The sequence below is a fragment of the Magnolia sinica genome, chromosome 15 (genome assembly GCF_029962835.1).
Source record: "Magnolia sinica isolate HGM2019 chromosome 15, MsV1, whole genome shotgun sequence".
NCBI lineage: Eukaryota > Viridiplantae > Streptophyta > Magnoliopsida > Magnoliales > Magnoliaceae > Magnolia > Magnolia sinica.
In genome coordinates this window covers 55,563,752-55,569,427 of record NC_080587.1, presented here as the reverse complement: position 1 = coordinate 55,569,427, position 5,676 = coordinate 55,563,752, and the positions used below count along the sequence as shown (strand labels likewise).

The 5,676-nt window shown below is 37.2% G+C and overlaps 1 long non-coding RNA gene across 1 annotated transcript; it reads left to right on the top strand.

Moving 5' to 3' along the window:
- Positions 1-461: 461 nt before the first annotated feature.
- On the top strand, positions 462-1,733 carry LOC131227234 (uncharacterized). The gene is made up of 3 exons (XR_009162127.1): positions 462-855; positions 935-1,027; positions 1,217-1,733. It is a non-coding gene; the product is annotated as an uncharacterized LOC131227234 (long non-coding RNA).
- The last annotated feature ends 3,943 nt before the right edge of the window (positions 1,734-5,676 follow it).

The window sequence follows — 5,676 nt, the reverse complement described above, 5'->3', positions numbered from 1 at the left end:
AGACCACCCTCCCTACCCTTTCTTTTTCTTTTTTTACTTTATCATCCAACTAGATTGGAATGGCAGGTGATGTTTGTACCTCAATTGTAGTTCAAATCTAACTGATATATATATATATATATATTTATATATATATATATATATATTTATATAATCCCCCCCCCCCCCCCCCCACAAAAAAAAAAGAGAGTCCATTTTCTTGAAGAACAATCAGTTAAGAGGTCGATCCCTTCAACACTTTGTTTGATAAATGCCATTTCCTATATGAGTAGAAACTGCAAACAATCTCTACTGCCACAGATCCATCTTGATTTTTTATTTTTTATTTGCAAAGTAACATTAGTGGGCCCGAATTTCTTCGTTGGTGGGTTGGATGATAGTTAGCAAACAAGGAAACTACAATTCATTAGTCTAATGAGCCATACAAAATGTTGGTCAGGGTTCCTCAAAGCACTACATTGCGTTGGCTGGCAGAGTTATGGTCATTGACCAGTTTGCAGTGGTCCATGCATTGGACTTCTGTTGCAAGACTCAGATTCTTTCCTTGTATATATATTTTAAATCTTAGGGAGGGATTAGCCTGGAGAATCCACTATTTTCTTTTTTCGGCTTGTTTAGTTTACTGAAATGATCCTCTACATTTTTTACAGCAGGTGAAGGATTGGGTGTTATTGAGAAAAAAAAAAAGGTGATTCTGCAATGTACTGGAACTAGATTTATTTGGTTCCCAATTTGCAGCAAATGGCATCGGCTAGTGTGGTGCCTGCGACTGGATTGAGAAACACAAGTGGAAATGCTATCAGCATGGATAGGTTGCTTGAAGAAATGAATGATATGAAGATCAGGGATGACAAGGTAGGTTTTAATATAATCTTATCTCTGCTTTATTGATAGCATATTAGCCTTCTCTATGAAATGTGAATTTTTATTCTAGGAAATGGAAACTGCTATGGTCAATGGAAATGGCACAGAGATGGGTCATATAATCGTGACAACTATTGGGGGTAGAAATGGCCAACCAAAGCAGGTAATCACTACATGAATTCTAAAATAATCGGTGCTTGGTTTTTCATCCTAGAATGTGACATATCTTGTTGTTCACTAAACTTGTGACTCACCTCACCTTATCCCTTACTTTCAGGATTATTTGGTATTACTTATCAATTAACATTAATATTTTTTAGCCAACTCATCAAATTTAAGATGTGTATTGCAGAAATAGCAGATGATGAGAGTATTAGCGTGTTTGAAGTACCTAGCAGGTGCATGAAGGCAATATGACGTTAGAAGATTTCCTCACCCCAATTGAGATGAAAGATGGCCTCACAAACCTTGCTAGAGTCAAAGAGCTGGTTGCTGTTATGTAGAGGCAGAGAGAAAATATTACGAAGAATGTAGGTAATGCATCCAGACAATGGTCAATTGTAGCAAGTACCTTATCAACAACAGAGAAGAATGGTTGCCTTAATCATTTTCTTCAGTTAGACGGGCATAGGTTTCTCAACCAATGGCTCCAAGTGCAGTGGTGGCACAAGTGATAGTTCTGTGGAAGAATCAATCAGTGCAGCGCTAGGAGCACTTGAGAAGCTGCCTCTAGATGAGAACTTAACTGCTTGAGGAATTGTGGAAACTGTCAAACATCTCCTTGGCAACAGGAGCTTGAAAGTCCAGGAGAGGGCAAGAACTTTTTTGATAGATGGATTTGTTTTTATTTATTTATATTGAAGACCATTTTCAATTTATTGTAATAAATATTATATTTTTTTTATTGTCTAGTAATATAAATTTTTTTTAATATTCAGTTTTATTTTATATTGCATCATTTTATGTTTTAAATATTTTAAAAATATAGTTTCATTTGAATTATATAAAAATTACTAGCATGCTAAGGCCTCTCAAATCCATACAAATGCTTTTACCGGCGCTTGTGTAGAAATCTTACAGCGCTTTTTCATGAGAAAAAGTGTCCAAAAATCACTTTTACTGGCGCTCGGAGTGACTTTTACAGGTGCTTATTCGCGTCAGAAAAACTATAATTAGTGGCGCTCATACAAGTGCCGGTAAAAGTCACCTAGCGCCACCACTACTTTTACTGACATACCCATTTAACGGCGCTTGACTAGCGCCGCTAAAGCATTCACCGGCGCCTTTAGGGTCTTTTAGTGGCGCTTTCAAGCACCTCTAAAGGTCCCAATTCTTGTAGTGATTTATGGCTAAGAGGTCCGAACATGGATGTGGATCACCCATCAAGTGGACCCACCATCAACTCCCCATGCTGCTATATAGTCAATTTGATCTTATTATGGGAGATTTTAAGAAATAGAAATGTGGTCATGGATCTAGACCATCCACATTGTGGACCCAACCTTTAATTTCTAGGTCTATCCATCTGATCTTTGAAAAACGAATGCATTAGCCTTGAAACAAGGTAAAAAGGAGAATAATATAAAGCATTTATTGTTAAATTCATATATTGATACACCATCCTTAACAGCTCGATCTTTTAGAGAAAGTGTTTGTTTGACATGGTATCAGAGTGGAAGGTCATGTGTTCGAATATCGGGAGCAGTAATATATTTTCTCCCTAATATATTCTCTCATCGAGGTGTTTATAGTGTGAGTTGTGAGTGTCCCTCCACCCTTACCCAATATGTTCAAGTGTGGAGTTTGGTAATGTTTATGGTTCTCTATTTGCCACTTCATTTACACTTTGATGATCTTAGTCCACCAACAATTAAATCCAACTTTAAATGGGGGGACAAAGAACCCTAACCCCCATCACTCCTGACTTTCAATTTTTCCTTCTCTAATTTCTCTCAGGGTTTTCGTTGAAATATAAATTGAAGAATTGACATTTCTATTATAATGACCCTGATTAAACAAAATAATAATTTGATTTGTTTTTTATTAACAAAACCAAGCACTTAGCTAGTTAGTAGAACCAAAAAAAAAAGCTAGTCAGTTGAAGCACTCTCGGTAGAGGGATAAGTCAGGAGATTAACTCCCAACGTTATAGGAATTTTGTTTTGTCAAAACCCACAAAAAAAAAAAAAAAAAATCCGGTAAAATCTTATATAATGGAGGATCTATCTATTATAAGGGAAGAGCTATAGGAAATTTAGAAAACCCTAAACCTACGAGTAGGAGAGAGAGAGAGAGAGAGAGAGAGAGAGAGAGAGAGAGAGAACCCTTAGGAAAGAAGAGCCTTCGTCGGTAGGTTTTTTAGATTTATCCTTTTAGTTTTTCATAGTCCTATTCTAAAACCCTGGATCTAACCCATGGGTGTAATGGATTAACCATATGCCCATCGTTTCAATCCATGTAGAAGTTTTTAAAAATAACAATTTTTGCATAAATTTTGTATGTTGGGTGATCCACTATAGGAAAAAACCAGCTGAATTAGTCTAAGAAAATTCAAATCAGAGGATCCTAAAGCCTCATCATGTCAGGACCTCGAATTCTAGAGTGATCTGACTAAAGGATTTCCCACAATGAATTGTAAATTGTCTATATAACAATACTTTATATCAAAAAACATTTTTCAACTTCTAGTTATGAATTTTTGGTGTTTAAGATTCAAATGATCCTTTGGTAATCTTAAATATGACAATAAGAAAAATCACTGGATGTGTTGAACCCAAACCCTAAAAGCAATTACAATCAAGAAAATAAGGAAAAATGGGAGAACCTTAAAACTTTCAAAAAATTAGATCGTGTAATAGATTGAACTTGTCCGAATTCGATCGATCAATGAAGTCAATTTATGTCCTGAGACCAAAAACCATAATTTGAGATTCATTTCGATTAATCTACATTGAGGTTCAATCAATCGAGGAGAACCTCACGCCATCTTGATCGATCGAAGTTTACTATTTTTATCCAGTGAGCAAATTGATTTAATCCAACCAAGTTTGATCGATCAAGAATGACCAAAAGTGTCCAAAGAATTAATTACAAGCTAAATTAGAATATCATTGATCCATGGTGGATTGATTGAAGGGCTCTCGAGTTGGCTCGATCGATCGACGACATCGACCGACAGTTCCCTACTTCGGCTTATAACTGAAATAGTTATTGACTAAGGCTATAAGGATTAATTGTGGACCATCTTAGTTTGAAAAAAGGTGGACCCCACATAATGATATAGTTTAATTTAATTTGTATTATGTTAAATAATATTAATAGGACTTCAGAGCATTAATACTTATGCATTTGACTATTTGATGGATTCAACCTTACCACGAATAGGTGAGTGAATCCCAACGTGTGTCATACATGTACGGTTAAGATTGGAGATATGTGTGTTACGATTATCATAGTAGCGATGATTAATTTCCTATTGTATAGCTTTGATAACATACTATGATGATTCTTTTTTGTATTGATTCATATCCTGATGACTGTTAATGAGAATTGAATAAATGAACATTTAAGCCGTTGCAATAAAAAAAAAAAAAAAAACTTTGCCTACTTTTAAACTAAAAGATGTATTTACTGACTAAATACGTTAATGCATTGACATTGGGCAAAGCAGGGCTGGTGAGTGGGTCTCCACTATAATGCCTAAAAGGGGTTTCCCTTATAACACTGGATAGTCTAGTGACTTCCCCATCTCTTACACACACACACACACACACACACACACACACACACACACCAACCAGCCACATGTATGACAATTAATGAATAGGTGGATGGTATGGGAAGGCATACCAACATCATAGTGGGGCACATTACCAGTGGTCCCAGTTCATCATCATCATCATCATCATCATCATCATCTATCTTATATAAAGAAACAAACAAAAAAGTGATGAATGGAGAGGGTGTACTCACTTGGTTGATGGTATGGATCTCCTCAAAGTAATTGGATGGTCTTGTTGTAAGGCCTTGATGTGTGGCCCACCTCCTCCTCCTCTCTCCATATCTCTTAGCTTTAAAGGCATTTAGCAAGTAGGGGTGCACATAGGTCAGTTCGGTTCGGTTCTCGGGTGAAACCAGAACGGAACCGTTGTTAATGGTTCTAGGATAATCGGAACTTAAACTAGACCGTTAGCACCCTAGAACTGAATCGGAACCAGAACTAGACCGTTAGCACCCTAGAACTAAACCGTTAAAACTAGTTCTATTCTGGATCGGTTCCATGGTTCTGGGAGAGAGAACCTGTGAGAGAGAGAGAGGACTAATGAGAGAGAGAGAGATGACGAGAGAGAGAGAGAGAGAGAGAGAGAGAGAACCAGTGAGAGAGAGAGAGAGGATCAGAGAGAGAGAGAGAGAGAGAACCAGCTAGAGAGAGAGGACCATCGAGAGAGAGAGAGAGAGCCATGAAGTGAAAGAGAATAGAGGGGGATTGGGGGTAGCCGCAGCAGGGTCAGTGTGAATGGGTGAGAAGGGTATTAGGATTTTTTTTATTTTTTAAAATATAGGTTCGGTTCCACGGTTTGGTTCTATGTACCCCAAACCAAGAACCGAACAAACTAAACTGTTCTTTGATTTTTGAAACCGGAACCGGAACCAGTGCACTCTAGAACAGGACTAAACCGTACAGTTTAGTCGATTCCAGTCTAGTTCCACGATTCTACTGGTTCTTTGTGCACCCTTATTAGTATGGATTGGAATTTAGGCACAAAAGGTGGCCCAAATTTGTGTTAGAGTGTGCTTATTTATATAGTTGAG